Below are 18275 nucleotides of genomic sequence, written 5' to 3' on the forward strand. Positions count from 1 at the left end.
TGTTTAGCAGGTTTCTGACACTAGGTCGGTTACTTTTGTCGATTCCTGGGAACTCCTGGGAATTGATAATCGCTACTCAGAACCAGGTGCGTCAAGAACGTTACGGACGGTCTTTAGAGGATGGAGTTCTCTAAGCTGTCGGAAATAGAGAGGATGTCGGCGCAAAGATCAAAATTGCATAAGCTTTTGCGAACAAAATGTTTTTTGTTTCAGGTTTTCATGTTATTCCTAACTGTTTCTATGCTACTGGTGGGTGGGGTGTATCTTGGGATTCAGTCGTTATTACCTTACACTTCACCTACTTCTCCTTCTCATGATCTGAATTCTGTTCCCACTATTTCTCCACATTTCTTTCATCTTCTGCCCCAACATGAACAAGTCAGACGTGCGGAATTTATGAACAACTCCTTTGTCCAACTTCTGCATCAGCATCAGTTGGTGATGAATACTACCAACTGTTGGGTGTGTGGGTTAATGCCACATACCATGGATAAGGGTATTCCGTATTTGGTTCTTCCTTATAGCTCCCAGGGATCAGCTCGAGCATTCCAAACTATGTTCTGTAGTGCACTAGATTCCTACCCCCGTCGAGAGCCACGCTCCGCAGACCTTGGTCCCGGCCCGTACCACAAGTCTTTGGCGATAGCGATTGCTGATCTAGATAGAGATATTTTTGATGCATCGCTTATTCCAGAGGAAGAGGTGCGAGCATACAAGGATCTGAGTGAGGCTGAGTATAGTATGTCAGTGGGTGATAGACAGCTTAAGAGCTCATCTCCAATCTGGATCGTACCCCATCTTGGTCATTTCTGCCTGCAAGGTCTTGGTCGAAATCCGAGAGCTCAGCTTGGGAAGAGTGCTTGTACTGAAACGTTCGTTTTACCGATGCTCTCTTCCCCTGTCTTCCTGACTGCCAAGGGTACCTATTTTGTATGTTATGATCGCGCTTATACGTGGTTGCCCCGTGATTTCTCGGGTACATGTTATATCGCGAATCTTTTGCCACCGACTTTTACAGTTGCCTCAGACTATCACAAGACTAGAGTTGTGAGAGGCGTTATTAGCAAAGAGGACACTGCCGGTCAAGAAGCAGGAGACTTCTTTATGGGTTTCCTACCGTTTTGGGGACCTATGGTCAATAGTAGGAACCTGAGACAGTTGACTCGTGTGGTAGAATCGACTGCTAACATAACTGCAAGTGCTCTTGGTAACCTGACAGCAGAACTTCAAGCGGATAGACTTATGACGTTGCAGAACCGTATGGTTTTAGACGTTGTACTCGCAGATAGAGGTGGTGTGTGCAAGGTGATCCATTCGAGCTGCTGTATTTTCATACCTGATAACGCTCCAACTGTTTATCAAGCCATCTCGAAGTTGCAATTGGACGCTTCTAGGATGGTTTTGGGGTCTGATGTCGACTTGGGGTTGGAAGATTCTGATGATTGTAGGGGTTGTTGTGACGTTCCTGTTCACGTGTTGTCTTTGTGTAAAGTGTGGTCCAGCCTTATGTGGCCTCTGTGCTACAACGTGTATAAGAAGGCCATCTGTTACCAAAGAGACATTGATGGATAGAATAATGTTCCAGCAACAACTGAACGATCTGATGAATATCGAAATTGATTCTGATATCGACTAGTGCTTGCCTACATGAGGGCAAAAGGAGCGTCTGAGGTTCCGTGAGAATCGTAACGACGTTTTGGGCATGTTCGGATATGGACGAGTTTGGTATCTACAAACCGCAAATGACGAGTTTAGTAGGTGTACGCGTTTTCGCTACACTACTTTGCAGGGTTCGTCTTATTCGTGGGTTTCTCCATCTGAACCCTCGGGTTCCATTTTAGATACGGCATCCATTTTGTTTCTTGCCCTCACGTAGCCGGCGAACGGACAATGTCCGCTTCATGACCCTGGGATTTCCAAGCTCCTGCGGAAGATGCATATTCCTTTGAGTGTGTCTTTATGACTAGGGGGATGACACGGCAAAGGCAGATGGCTCCGCTCGGGGCTCATCTTGCCATGCCGGTCTATTGTTTCAGCCTTGCATGCATTAGGCTTGAATCCTTTGATCCTGTGATCACGCTTCCGATATTGCCCCTACACTCTTTTCAATCTGTTGTCTGTCTTTGTCTTCCTTGCACCTGTTTCTGTCTCTTCTCTTAGCTCGTTTACAGCTACAATGGAATGTGCCTAATGGTGAGATAACGTGCTTTTACAGTTGGGAACCGGCAATGTTACTGTAATTATGTTCCGGGCTTCTGAAAACATGAATGCAATCCTTTTGAAGTTTACTGTGGGAACTGAGTTTTAACCTTTTGTTCGCTATGTTGTTCAATGACGAAAATGTGTATAAAAGGAGCGATCCACTTTTGCAATTCGAAGCAGACTCTCAGAACCTACACTCTGTTGTACTTCTAGCGATTTCTGTATCCCTGCAGTAAATAAACGCTGATCTTTGATGCCGAAGGAAGTGTCCCGTGTCTCTGTGATTTGTACGCCGGAACAGGTAACCCGCGAAGGTTTCAGGTGTTGTCCCCTGGCACCGCTGGGCATTAGAATAGCCCAGTCCTTCAAACCAGAGACCCACGATTACCTTTTCTCGTACCCAGAGTGCCCCAATCTGTCACTTCAGCACATGCACACACTGTTCGCCATAAGCCCTGCAAATCTGGCACCCCAACAAAAAACATGCGAGCAACGCACTGTTTGCAGGTTGCATATGTTTTTATAACTATATGTCAGGGATACTTGCTAGCAAACCAGAGTTAATATTAGGAAACTGCAACAAATATTACTTCTACAATGTATTAATATTTATTTCCAAAAGACGTCACACGCTTAGAAAATACTTCTTTGATGCTAGCAGCATGCTGCAATAGTCCTTCCAAATAGAGATGCATTCTAGGAAAGCTGTGCCTGGCAAGCAGAGGGAACGCCGGCTTCCCTGGCTGTTTCCAAAGTCACAGGATTAATTAGCGCCTGTGACAGGTCGCTGCATTCACTTGTTTTTGTGATGTTTGCTGTTTGCCAAATTACAGCCACATAACTATTTAAAAGGTCACGGAAGAACTACACCTGCCACGGATGGGGCTGACTGACACACCAGCGTGTCCGTGCAGGTGGGATCTCGGTACCCATCATCTGCACACCAGTCCCACACGCGGAAATTGATCCCGCGAAAGAAAACAGTATCCTTCCCTGCGCACAGTAACAATGGAAAGCGAGCAGTTATGCACCCAGAAAGGGGTTGGAACAAAATCCTAAACAAATAGTTTCTTACCTGTCGGTGTAGTTTTGCAGCTTGAAAGATCTTTCTGGATTCACAATGCTGTGCATTATTCCGCATTCTGGTGGTTGGGTCCGGAATCGTAGTCTTTTCTCTTTTTTTTTATTTTTGTAGCCCAGGTGGGCGTCGACGTCCCACCATTTGGTGCACCTTTCGAGACGTCGGCATGCTTCCAGCGGAAGCTCCCACCCTTGGGCACCATCTTCGGATTCTTTTTTCTTGTGTCTGTTCTGTTGCTGAAGTTACGTCAATGTTCAACTAAGTTATTCACCGCTTTCAACCATCAAAGGCTTGTTTTTCACGAATATTCCTTGTATTTTCACCCCATTCCGCCCCAGCCTCATCTTTTCTGGCGGAGGTGGGTGGGTTCGCTAGTGAATCCAGAAAGATCTTTCAAGCTGCAAAACTACACCGAAAGGTAATAAACTATTAGTTTTGCAGCGTGAATCTTTCTGGATTCACTATGCTGTGCATAGATTTTGTAGCGGTTTTGTTACATCTGTGGCGGCTGGGTGAAAGATGAGCGTTGGTTGTTGAATATATGTTGAAGCACTCTTTGTCCAACTTGTGCTTCCTTGTTCATTTGTATATCCACGCAGTAGTGCTTAGTGAACGTGTGCACTGAAGCCCATGTTGCCGCCAGGCATATGTCCTGAATTGGTGTATTGGCCAGAAAGGCGATTGTTGCCCCTTTCTTCCTGGTGGAGTGGGCCCGTGCCCCTCCTGTTAGTTCCTGCCCTGCTTGCTTGTGGCAGAATTGTATCGTTTGTGCGATCCATCGAGCGATGGTGCTTTTTGTCACTGGTCTACCCAGGATTTTTTTTTTTTTGCGAAGGACACGAATAACTGTTTCGTCTTCCTGTGGTCCTTTGTCCTTTCTATGTAGTGCATCACTGTTCTTCTTGCGTCTAGAGTGTGGAGCGCCCTCTCGGCGCTTGTTGTTGGCTTTTGGAAGAAGCTCGGTATCTGTATACTCTGATTCATATGGAAACATGACACCACCTTTGGCATGAAGTGTGGGTCCGTTCTCATCACGACCCTGTCACTATGTATCTGTATATAGGGTTCTTGTCATGTTGGTGCTTGGAGCTCGCTTACAACGCATAGTGAGGTGATTGCTACCAGAAAAGTCGCTTTCATTGTTAGCATTTGTAGTGTTGCTTTGTGGATGGGTTCGAAAGGTACTTTCATGAACTCTGTCAGAACCACATTGAGGTTCCATGCCGGAGGCGGCATCCTTTTTGGTGGCGCTATTGTTTTAGCCCCTTCCAAGAATCTTTTTACTACTTGAGATGTAAAGAAGCTTCTCCCTGTTTCTCCTCTGGTGTCTGAACTGGGGTGGCGGAGTGAGCTAAAGAATGGTGATGGATTAAACCCAGATCAGTTGACTGGGGGCGAGTGTTTGATTTTCTCAAATGCTCTGTCCATCATCCCCTTTTGTATCGCTTTGTTCGCCCTAAGTGTGGCAGGGTATGCTGAGACATGAGTCCCTTGCTCACTTTGCCACTGGATTCAAGGTAGCCTGGCTGATGAGGATTATGAATCCGAAACCGGTCCCAGGATGCTTGTTTCCGGTCCAGGGAAGATATGGCTTGGCAATTCGGGCTGGACTGTTCCCATGAGGCACAGGGTCAGACTGATTTGCATATGGTCATGTCTGAACTGGGGTGGCGGAGTGAGCTAAAGAATGGTGATGGATTAAACCCAGATCAGTTGACTGGGGGCGAGTGTTTGATTTGCTCAAATGCTCCGTCCATCATCCCCTTTTGTATCGCTTTGTTCGCCCTAAGTGTGGCAGGGTATGCTCAGACGTGAGTCCCTTGATCACTTTGCCACTGGATTCAAGGTAGCCTGGCTGATGCGGATTATGAATCCGAAACCGGTCCCAGGATGCTTGTTTCCGGTCCAGGGAAGATATGGCTTGGCAGTTCGGACTGGACTGTTCCCATGAGGCACAGGGTCAGACTGATTTGCATATGGCCATGTCTGAACTGGGGTGGCGGAGTGAGCTAAAGAATGGTGATGGATTAAACCCAGATCAGTTGACTGGGGGCGAGTGTTTGATTTGCTCAAATGCTCCGTCCATCATCCCCTTTTGTATCGCTTTGTTCGCCCAAAGTGTGGCAGGGTATGCTCAGACGTGAGTCCCTTGCTCACTTTGCCACTGGATTCAAGGTAGCCTGGCTGATGAGGATTATGAATCCGAAACCGGTCCAAGGATGCTTGTTTCCGGTCCAGGGAAGATATGGCTTGGCAGTTCGGGCTGGACTGTTCCCATGAGGCACAGGGTCAGACTGATTTGCATATGGTCATGTCTGAACTGGGGTGGCAGAGTGAGCTGTGTCCTACCCCCCCCCCTGCATCAGCACGCGGATTTATCGCAGCGCGTGTCTCCACCGATTGAGGGTGGAGGTATTCACTTGATTTCATTATTTTAAAATACCATCTGCACCCCCCGAATTCCGTGCTGCACGGACAGCTCCTCAGCCTCCCCCCAGAGCAACCGGCCAATTCAGGGCTGTCTTACCTGGGGCACGGGCGGAATACGGCGGCGGCCATTTTGGGTAGGGCTAGCCACTATAAAAATAGACGGCCATGACTCCGCGCAGCGGACGCGCTCAGCGGGCACGCCGTATTCACGCCGGAGTCAAGCCAGAGTCCAGCCCGTCTGCTCCCGTCCGCGCACGGGCCGGGCGCAGGGCCAGGAACTCTGTTAGGAACATCAAACCCAGGAGTTATAATAGACAAGATTTGCACGCTCTACAAGCAAAGGTCTGCTGTGACTTACATAAACTTGATCCCTCAGACTGGACAGGCCCGGTGAGTTGCCAGACCTGCCACCGCACTTTTCTGTGGTCTCAAGTCTCGGCCTTCTCAACACCCCATAATAGCCTTAAGGCAGCCTTAATAAATGCTAGATCTTTGCCGAAGCATGCCCAGCACATTCAGGACCTACTGATAGACGACAATTTAGATTGCCTCTTTATCACAGAGACATGGCTCAAACCCTGGTGCACCCCTGATGTGGTACACGCCCTGCCTCCAGGATATGGTATACAAAGAGTAGATAGAGGGAATGAACAACGGGGTGGAGGAGTGGCCATTATACATAGGGACACCCTCAGCTGCTCGGTGATACAACTTCACGAGTTAATTGATGCGGAAGGGATGGGTTTATTATAAAAATTAATGATAACTTCTCCCTCACTGGGGCATTGATTTATCGCCCACCAGGACCATGCACAGGCTTTCTGGGGAGTATCGGAGAAGTGCTCAGCCCACTGATACTTAGGTATTCTAATTTTACCTTGATGGGTGATATAAACATCCATTTAGATTCCACAACAGATGCATCTGCTGCCTCCTATCGGGAAACCATGGAGGTACTGGGCCTCACCATTCGTGACACCCAAGCCACCCATGAGGCGGGTCATACGATAGACTGTATCGCCACTAATTTAGACACTTTAACAACCGAACCCCTTAGACCCCAAACTTGGACTGACCACATGCTTATCCCTTTTAAGCTTCCCCTTGTGCTTAACGGAAAGAATGAGCATGAGAATGAACGCAGCCAGGCCAAACGGCATGAGTGGAAAACAATATTGTCCCACCCAGAATTAATCACCATGGCCAGGGACTGTAGACCCCAGCTGGCAGGACCTCCAAATCCCACTACTCTCAGAACATGGATGAATGAACTGAAAGGTACGGTTGGGCAGGGAAAAAATAGAACGAGGTGCGAAAGAAAGAAGACATCCGCACCTTGGTTCGACCGAAAATTCAAAAAAAAACAAGGGGAGCTAAAAAGAGCTGAACGAAGCTGGCGGAAAAATTATTGTAGCACAGAACGTAGCAAATATAAAATGATAAAAAGTGCCTATCATGCGCTAATTAAACATGCAAAAAAGAGGTATTTCTCATTGGCAATAGAAACAGCTAACAGCAAACACAAGGAAATATTCAAAATTGTGAATGGTTTTAACAAACCAAAATGCTTAGCGCAGGTTATTCCGCCCTCACAGACGCTCTGTGATAAGATCGCAGACTTTTTTGAGGGAAAAGTACAGGGTTTGACGAAGGACTTTGATGTCCCTATATTAGAGCCAAGAAAAGAGGGTGACATAACAAGGCAAGGGGCTACTCAGTTAACAACCTTCCAACCTATTAGTCTGGAGGAGACTAGAAGAGCAATTTTGGCAACAAAATCAGGATCCCCTTTTGACCCATGCCCTGTTAGACTCCTACACCTCATTGTGGAAATTGCCAATCCAGTAATAAATGCTATTGTCAACAACTCACTGTCCACGGACAATGTCCCCTTAGAGTGGAAACTGGCAGCAGTTAAACCACTGCAAAAAAAAACTACTTTCCGATCCCACCACACTGTCAAACCTACGACCTTCTCACTACTTCCGGCTCTGTGTAAAATCACAGTCAATGGTAAACAAACAGCTTACACGCTTCTTGGAAGATAGTGAAGCATGGCATTCCAACCAAGCATGTTTCAGGACGCAACATTCCACGGAATCGGCCCTCCTGTTCACTACAGAAACTATCCGCTCAGCTCTAGACCAAGGTAAGAAGGCCGTCCTGATCTTATTAGATCTTTCGGTGGCCTTCGACACGGTCTCACACGTCATCTTAATAGACCGGCTAATAACATCTGGCGTTACAGGGATAGTACTAGAGTGGATAAAAAACTTTTTAAGTGACAGGAGACAAGTAGTGACCCTGGGGGAATTCTGTTCCAGCGAAAAATCACTGTTGACGGGAGTTCCTCAGGGTTCAAGCTTGAGCCCGACTCTGTTTAATGTTTATACCGCACCTCTGATAAAGCTGATATCGTCATTTGGCATAGATGTAATAGCCTATGCCGACGATACACAACTGATCCTGGTAATGGATAAGGATAACCAGATCTGGGAGGAAAAACTCAAAGGTTGCCTAACGGCCACTTTTGAATGGATGCGGCTAAATCACCTAAAATGCAACACTGGTAAAACTGAGATCATGCCAATAGGCCCAAAAAATGATTTCATCCCCAGACTATGGTGGCCAGAAAAGGCAGAAATATCGCCTCATACTACCAACTCGGCCCGCAATCTGGGGGTGTACTTCGACGCTGACCTGTCTTTCAGACAACAAGCGGCTAGAGTGGCAGGCATGTGCTTTGGGGTGATAAAGGGACTGAGAAAGTTCTTTGATTTGTTGCCCTTTGAAGCAAGAAAAACAGTTACGGTTGCACTAGTAACATCACGCATCGACTACTGCAACAGCATCTAAGCTGGTGCAAATAAAGCAGTCACACATAAACTTCAGATGGTGCAGGATGCTGCAGCAAGGCTGGTTCTGAAATGGCCGAAAAGATCATCAGCAACCAAAGCCCTCAATGCACTACACTGGTTGCCCATAACAAAAAGGGTCTTGTTTAAAGTACTACTAATTACCTTTCAAGCTATTCATGACTTAGGCCCATTATACCTAAGGAAAAAATTTAGTAGATACTGCCCAACTCGAGCATTACGATCCTCAACTGCCAAACTGCTTACCGTCCCAGGTTTCAGACTCAAAACCCGAGGGGGAAAGTCCCTGGCGGTATTGGGTGCAAAAGCGTGGAATACTCTCCCCCCACATCTGAGATTATTGGACAAGGAAATAGACTTTCGTAAACACCTAAAAACCTGGATCTTTAATCTCCAAGATTCAACTGCCAGAAGCCTAGTGTGATTTTTGGATCTGGTCAAGCAAGCATAGAGGCAACCTGACATCTGGTTGTCCTTACTCGGGCGCCTAGATGCTCCTTGGAGCGATTGTTGCCTGATACAAATTGGCATTTACATTACATTACATTACAATGGTGATGGATTAAACCCAGATCAGTTGACTGGGGGCGAGTGTTTGATTTGCTCAAATGCTCCGTCCATCATCCCCTTTTGTATCACTTTGTTCGCCCTAAGTGTGGCAGGGTATGCTCAGACGTGAGTCCCTTGCTCACTTTGCCACTGGATTCAAGGTAGCCTGGCTGATGAGGATTATGAATCCGAAACCGGTCCCAGGATGCTTGTTTCCGGTCCAGGGAAGATATGGCTTGGCAGTTCGGACTGGACTGTTCCCATGAGGCACAGGGTCAGACTGATTTGCATATGGCCATGTCTGAACTGGGGTGGCGGAGTGAGCTAAAGAATGGTGATAGATTAAACCCAGATCAGTTGACTGGGGGCGAGTGTTTGATTTGCTCAAATGCTCAGTCCATCATCCCCTTTTGTATCATCTCCTCTTATGTATGCCACAATCGCTGCCAGGTGTACCCTCAGCGAGGATGAGCTTAGTTTGGCCTTAATTAGGTGCGTGAGGTATATTAGCACCGTTGATTCTCTGGTCAGCTTTCTCTGTAGTTTTTTCTTGCAGCACCATTGAGTGAATCTTTTCCATTTTTCTCCATAGCACTTTCGTGTGCTGGACCTCCTTGCCTCTCGCAGCACCCGCAGGGTGCTTTCTGGTAGTTTTAGGTGCGCAAACTCTAAGTCCTCAGGAGCCAAGCTGCTAGGCTGAGGCTCTCCGGCTCTGGGTGTAGAATTTCTCCGTTTTCCATGGAGAGTAGGTCTTTTCTTTTTGAGAACTTGTGGGGTGGCCCCTGCGCCATCTCCATTATCTGTGAGTACCAGGTCTGCCTGGCCCATTGTGGTGCCACCAGGATGAGCGTCATATTGCTCGTCATGCATTTGTTGAGAACCCTGGGGTTCAGCGGTATCAGGGGGAAAAGCGTAGGCAAATGTTTTTGACCAGCTTATCCATAGGGCATTCCCCTGGGATAGTGCCTCTGGTTGTCTGGATGCAAAGTACTGGCATTGTGCTTTCTGGCTTGTTGCAAACAGGTCTATTGTCGGGGTGCCCCACCTCCTGAATAGTCTCTCTGTCTCCTGTATGTTGAGTTCCCAATCGTGGGATGCTGAAGTCTGTCTGCTGAGCCAATCCGCTTCTACATTGTCCTTCCCTGGCAGGTGTATGGCTAGCAGGTCTATTTTGAGTGGTGTTGCCCATCACCAGACTTCCTGTGCCAAGTTTGACAGAGGGAATGATTGAGTTCCCCCCTGCTTGTTGATGTAAAACATTGTTGTGGTGTTGTCTGTCTGTATCAGCACCCTCTGGTTGTACAGTTGTTTCTGAAAGGCCTTGAGGGCCAGCAACACTGTTTTCATCTCTAGGTAATTGATGTGCCTGACCTTCTGGGATGCGTCTGTGGTGATGGTCACTGTTGGGTCCGGTGGCGTTAGATGCTTCCCTATTGTTATGTACTCTTTGGTTTGTACTCTTTGGTCCACCACTTCATTTCTTCCTGCACTTTGTGCGTTACAACCACCAGATCCTCCCAACTTCCTGTAGCTTGTGACCATTGCTGTTGCAGCCACTCTTGCAGTGGTCTCATCTGCAGGCGTACATTGGGGACCAGGTGTATGCATGACGCCATCATTCCCAAGATCTTGCTCACTGTCCTCACTGTCAGAGCTCGCCCCTTCTGGTAGTGACGTTTCTCCCTCAGGAGGCTGAGTGTCCTCTTCTCGCTGGGCAACACCCTGCATTGGACGGTGTTGATTTGAGCTCCCAGGAAGATCTTCACTTGCTCCGGATTCATTGAGCAATTTCCCCAGTGTATAGAGAACCCCAGGCTTGCTAACATTCTTGTGACCTGCTCTGCATGATCCCTGCATGTCCTGTAAGAGCTTGCTTTAATGAGCCAGTCGTCAAGGTAGGGGTATACGTGTATCCCCTCTCTTCGTAGGTGTGCGGCCACTGCTGCGAGGCATTTGGTAAATACCCTTGGTGCGGACTTTAGACCGAAAGCCAGGGTTGTGAATTGATAGTGATCCTTGTTTACTGTGAATCTTAGCATGTGCTTGTGTTGCCTGTTCATAGGGATGTGAAGGTACGCATCTTTGAGGTCTATGGTGGACAAGAAGTCCCCGGCCCTTTTCTGTGGGATGACCTCTTGTAGGGACGTCATCTTGAATTTTTGAGTCTTTACATATTTGTTTAGGAACCGTAGATCCAGGATGGGTCTTAGGCTTTCGTCCACTTTTGGCACCAGGAAGTAGTTTGAGTACACTCCCCTGTTTCGTTCTTTGAATGGTACCGGTTTGATGGCTTCTTTGACGAGGAGTTCTTGAGCTTCCTCTTGGAGCAATTGCAGCTCCTTTTCGAGATAGAAAGCTTGAGAACAATGGAACACTAGGTTGAGGTCTAAAGATGGAAATTCTGATGAACAGTTTTTGTGCACATCAGTAAGCTATTCAAGTGTCTTCTCAAAACTTCCTCCAACTCACTGTGCGGTATACCTCTTTGCACAAGTCCCCAAACCAGGCAAGCAATATCTCAAAGAACAAGCATCCCCACCCTCATAAGAGTCTCCCCTTCCCAGCACCACAAACAATGCTACTTCTCCCGGTCAAGCATGTGTTAACAACTTAGAGTCGACAATAGACAAGATAAGTAAAGAATTATGGAATATCATGGCCAACCTTACGCTGGTAGTTGAAATAACTACGGCTCAGGAAACTAGGAGACCACATAGATCTCCAACCACCACAGACATACAGTATCAAGCACACCTAGATGGATCTCTATGCCTTTGCCAAACACAACTATACGCCTCAACAGGACAACAAACCAGATGTTAGAGGTGGACATTGATGACCTATGCCAATTTACATAACATACCCTCACCACACAAACAACTTATAAAATACACACTATAGCTATAAATACTTCTCTGGTGCAACGAGTCATAGCTTGTACTAAAAACCTCTGAAAAGTAAGACATCACCTTCATCACAGGTAATCAAGACAGAAAAAGAGAGCCTAAAAAGACAATGAAAAGCTTACTGCACAACTGCAATCAGCAGCTAAATGTGCCAAAGACAAAGCTGACCCCATGCCGTCACATAATCTAGACCAGGGGTGTGGAATTTAATAAAATATCTACTTGTCCATAGGAAGGTTGCTTCAGAAATCTACTTGTCCTGTAACAAAATCCACTTGTCCCTTTAGTGCCATGTAGTGTGGTGACAAATTATGGCAGCAACCTCCATATATAAGAGCTCTGATATGGATTCTCGGATTATGCCAGGGTTCATACCATGATAGCGTTTGAATATGTGCGATCCCCTTATGTTGCCACATTTCCGCAGATCTACATACTGGGGCTTTAGGTAGTGGTACACAATAGTTCCAGGGTTAGAATGCCCTTTTGAGTCTGTGCGAACCTACTAACTTGCATGTTTTTAGGTTTTTCAACAACCCTTCTCTGATCTTATCCCATACTGAGAAATGTTGGAGATTTACTCCTTACAATGGCAGACGTAAACAATCTTACAGAGTTGGGAAAAAGAGTGGTTGGAGGGAAAGTTCAATTGCAAAGCTCAGATGTTTGCATGAGCAAAGATAGACATGCATATTTGTTCATGCCAAAATGCAGTTCACAAATATTTTCTACGAGTACTATTTTTTGTCCTGCTTTTGAAAATACTTGGGAATTCACAAAAGCGGTATAGCTTCAATAGTGCACCCATGGTCATATCCCATGGGTGCACTTTTTAGACTTTCTTTAAGAATTGGTTCCCTAATTTGGTCTGGCGTTGACCAGGACGTTTTGCGTTTCTTAAAATGTTATCTCTCTCTCTCTGTATCGGCTGGCTTCACTGTGAGTGACAGCATTCTGCTTTCATAAGGAGCATATCGGCACACAGTAGTTTTGCTCAATGCCAGGAACTACTGATTTTCCATAATGAATTGTATTGGGAAATACTAGCGTGCGTCAACACGTTACTAAACGATGCTGCAGCTGCAAAAAAAATGTATCTGAAATGTTACAGTAGTTTAGCGAATTATTTATTTTTGCTTTCATTTATTTGTTGAACATTTTATTTTGAAAGCAAAGACTCATCAATCTTGCTTTCGATTTTCTGCAAATATTTGCATCAAATAAGAGAGCATTCTGGGGGCATTATACGTAGCCTCATATTGCTAAGCTTTGAAAACGTGTGTACACGTTCCTATAGTGGAACCACGGTCAGTAGTGCAGTTGGAGCTTACAACAATTACTCTCACCCTAATAATAAATGCTTTCAATTAATGAACCATAATTACAAGCTTGAACAGCTTGGACAAAAATATTACCTTAACTGCAGACAGTGCCCTTTCCTGATCCATAATGTGGTACTGTAAACTGGCAGCCAAGGGGATTCTGCTGCAGGGGGTTGGGCCTACTTGTCCCAATGACAAAATACAAATGAAAACGTGTTGCCCACTGCGGCATTAGCCAGCAACAATTACAGTTACCGAGTAGGAATTCAATGTATAAGCATACTATGCACAATACATATGAGCTTGAGTATTCCAACAAGGCCACTACAGATTCATAGAATCCATTTCCATTTTCAGTGTTAAAGTGTTGGTGTAAATAGGAAGTGCTTTTTGTGCGCATGCGTCGTGAAAAAGGCTTTAGAAGTTTAAATGCGTCTGACGCTGCACACTCTTTGATCGGCCGTGCCGAATAAACAACGTAACACTACTTGGAGTGTCGTTCTGTAATTTAACTTCTACAGAAGTACTTGGTGTGTGTGTGTGTATATTTATATGGTCCAGTAGAAGGCTGGGTGCCGAAATACATAGGCTGTACGTCTTTTTGCACTAAGGAAAAAATAAGAAAATAAAGAAAGTTTAAACTGCATCCGAGTCTGCAGTGCTGTGTCTTCTCATTGGAGGTAGCAAGATGGTGTGGATATATATATATATTCCAAACACAACTCCTCAGTTTCTGGAAGCCCACACCCCTAGCAGGGCAGAATTAGTGGTGAGAAACTGCAACGCACCATTTATTAAAACAGCGTCTAAGACAGAAAAAAAGCTGTTCACCTGGTTCCAGGAGTTTACAAGCATGTGAGATGTGACAAAAAGAGTGAATGAAAATATAGAAACAGCTCTTTCCTACTGTATTTATTTGTCTGTATTTGTTCATGCATGTGTAAGTACAAATAGATAGGAGTGAGATTGAAATGATGTGGAAAATATGTCTGAAAGAGATAGTGGGGGATAAGAGACATGGCTTATATACAAAGGAAAAAACTACATTTTCTAAGGATCTAATTACAGATTGTCTAGCGTTAGATCATAGTATGAAAATACCATGGCTGTGTCACATTTCAAAACTTTTGATAAAATGTGAAATAAGCACAGACAACCCCATAAGCATACGAGAATATTGTAAAAGTGACCTGAAATTTAGATATATTACTGCCACAGAACATGATAGGGATAGGACGATTAGGCAAAAACAGACAGTGGCAGCTTACTGTGAACGCCCATACATGAGGCGTACTCAGTTATATCTTATCTTGGTTCAGAACGTCCAGCACAGATTTTATCTGACCAGGCTAAGGATGAGCACTTTACATTATTTATTTGCCTTTCCAAGAACTGAGAAATGGCACAGAACTCTGCCCCCTTGCCCATGTGATGGTAAAACCTCACAGTCCACTCTGCACTTTATTCTCTTTTGCCCCTTTTATATGGATATTCGAAAAACTGTATTAAAACCACTATTTAAAAAAAAATATGCTTTTTAAGTATAAGGATGCGTTTTAATTTTATTTGCAGCTTGGACACTATAAAATTATAAGCTCTGTAATCTGCTTCATACAACAATCAATTAGAAAAAGAAAAGATTATGCACTTTTGGACGCTCTGCTGTATGAAAAAGATGAGTAATACCTTTCATTAATCGCATTCTTTTGCACTGATCGCACTTGCACTTTATTGTATGAACTAGTGGTAGATTGTATTTTTGAAAAATAGATTTGTTATTTTATTGTGTTATTTTCCCCCTGAAGTCTAAATTTGCATATATTTTATCATAATTAATCTTACCTCCTGAAATATAGACAGAATGTATTTTCTTTTAGATACATATGTGTTAGCATGCTTTTATGGTGTTTGCCTTGTTGTCACCGAATACAGCTGTTTTGATTTGAGATAGGAGTTTCCATAAAAGCTAAATGTGTGCTTGTATGTGTGAGAGACAAGTTTGTATGTGTGGGCCACAGAGAGGGGGTAGATAATTGTGCAGTGTGTGTGAGTGTAAGAGAAAAATGTAATGTGTGTGGGTAAAAGAAAGCTTGAGTCAGTTTGTGCATATGTCAATGTGTGAGTGAGACAGAAATGCAGAAAAGTGTTGCTGTAGGTGTCTGTGAGAGAATAGAACTTTGTGTGAAAGTTATTCAGAAATGATATATCGGTGTGTGTGAGAGAAAGGAGACAGAAGAATTGAGTAGTGTGTGTGTGTGTATGAGAGAGATAAGAGAACAAAGCTATAGAGTCTGCATAAGGATGGTGTATGTGTATATACGTGAGGCAGAGGGTGTGTGAGAGAGGAAGATTGAGGTTAGTGGGTGTATGAGAGTTTGTGATTCTTTGTGAGAAACTGCATGTGTGTGTGAGGTAGAGTGTGCTTTTGTCAGAAACCAAATATATTATGTGTGTGTAAGACGGTAGTCAAGTGGAGGAGTGTGTGTGAAAGTGAAAGAATGTATGAGAGCAAGAGACTTAGCTTGAGGCAGTACATATGTGTGTGCGTGTATTTGTGTGTAAGGGCAGAGGTAGTTGGTGTGTGCTTGCAAGATAGAAAGAATGCATGTGAGGCAGGTGGTGTGTGAAAGAGAAAAGAGCAAGCATAGAGAGTAGTGCATCTTTATGTACAAGATAGTGAGAAAGACATGTGAAGGGTGCGTTTTGTGAGAGGAAGATAAGGTAGTGTGTGTGTGTCTATGAGAGACAAAATAATGTGGGTGTACCTTAGCATAAGAGTGTGTTTATGAGAGATGGTGAGAGCACATGTGTGATAGAGAGTAAGATTTATATGTCTGTGAAAGACAGTGAGCGTGTATTTATGTAAGAGGGAAATTGTGCCAGGGAGACAAAATAGTGAGTAAGTAAGAGGTAGAGTGTGGATCTGTCAGAGTCAAAGAGGGTGTGTGTGAGTGAAAGATATGGTAGACTGTGTGAGACATTGGGATGTGTGTGAGAAGGAACGTGTGTGTGTGTGTGTATGTGTGTCTCAAAATAATGTGGGTGTACCTTAGCATCCAAGTGTATGTTTGCGAGAGATGGTGAGAATAGGTGTGAGAGAGGAAGATTTGTATGTCTGTGAAAGACAGTGTGTATTTATGTGTGAGGGAAATTGTGTCAGGGAGACAAAATAGTGTAAAATGTATAGTGTGGGTCTGTGAGAGTCAAAGAGGGTGTGTGGAAGTGAAAGATATGGTAGAAGGAGTGTGAGATTGGGATGTATGTGAGAAGGAACATGTGTGTGTGTGTGTGAGCAAAAGAGAGTTAGGGGGTCTGTGTCAGTGGGGTACAAAAATAACCTGTGCGTTTTTAAAAAAGCGATTGGAGAACGATGTGTCATGTGTGCAGGCGTGTTAAAAAGGGACATAGAAAGGAGGAAGAGCATGTGTGTATATGTGTGTGTGCGAGCGGCGGGGTGGGGCTTTTGGGGGTGTAGACCATGACACTAAGTTTATATGCAATACATGTGTTCAGTCTAGAACTACAGTTCCTGATTTATGCTAGTAATGTGCTGTGATTTGGGCAGACGTGCTAAGTTTCAATGCCCGCTCTCCCCTCTCAAGGTACCGATACATACTTATGAGAGAGGAGGGTGTTTGCGTGTGAGAGGGAGAGGGAGGGGGTAGGTTTCAAATTAGGTTTGTGGAAGGCATATTGAGCACTGAATATTTAGATGAGAACTTTTTATTGCTACTGTGGGATCATATGATGGTTAGAACTGTTCAAGTGACAGCGCTGTAATCACGGCTTCGAATAGCCAAGCAACTTGCTTGTGCGCATACACGCTCATGTGTGCGTGCTTCTTAGCCATTTTATACATAATTACTTGAGATGGTAAAAAGAGTGTATCACAATATTCAAAAACAAATGATGAGCGAAAGTTCGTATGTTTACGAATACCTGTAATTATTTGTAAATTACATCATGTTGGACTTGGCCCTTTTTCCTGAAATATTTAGCTTTTCGCTCCCCTAATTCAGGATGTCCCCCCATTGTAACGAAGTTGTATAGGCCTTGTGAGGTTGAGATGTTAAAATCAAGGCTAAGGTGCAGGTGCTCTCTTCCCCTAAGATGGCTGCCACTGACCCCTGCTACTGCAGCGTGGTCTTTTTAGGTGCACTCTAGTAGCCAGGAGCTGGCTGGAACCCTTAAACATTGTTGCAATGCCAGCCTGCCCATAGCTGGAGTTAGGAAGCTCCTGGAACCTTCCAGAATAGGGGAGTAGACACCAACTGCCAACTGTCGCTATAAAAGGAAAGGGACGGAAACTTTCTAGTCAGTTGGGGCATCACTGACCTGGGGGACCCTCCGCAGGAGACTTAGGCGGTAGGGCCTAGTCAGGAACCTATGCTACTGGGGGAGACAGGGTTGAGGCGCTGTCCACCAAGCTGTGTGAGGAACACTGAACTAGCCCACTGATTTGGCCCAGCGGGAGGGGAACCCAGGGACCACCTGAAGTGATCTGCTGAGGAAACTTGACCAGCCTTCAACTCAAACCCCCCACCTCTCTTCAAGAAACTTCTACCAAGGGAGTAGGAACCAGCTAGCGCCAAAAAGACCTTCTCACTGCCCACAGGACTGGTGGGGAATCAACCAGGTATTGGCGCTGTGTCACTCCCCTGCGCTCCCTGACTTCACCTGGGTCCCTTCTGCTGTTCCGCCACTGTCGTGTGGCCTGTCCTGGGCTATCTGACCTGCAAATCTGTCTGATCCCCCTTGAGAAGCACTTTGAACTGCTGACTGGCTAGCGCTGTGCCCCCCTTGAGAAGCGCTACTGCGTGGAGACGCTTGGTGGGCCCTATGAGTGCGGCCCGAGGCGCGATTGTGAATTGCCCACAAAGCGATACGAGGACCGAGCGCTTTAACTACC

Source organism: Lissotriton vulgaris, chromosome 1_1, assembly GCF_964263255.1.
Source record: "Lissotriton vulgaris chromosome 1_1, aLisVul1.2, whole genome shotgun sequence".
NCBI classification, from domain to species: domain Eukaryota; kingdom Metazoa; phylum Chordata; class Amphibia; order Caudata; family Salamandridae; genus Lissotriton; species Lissotriton vulgaris.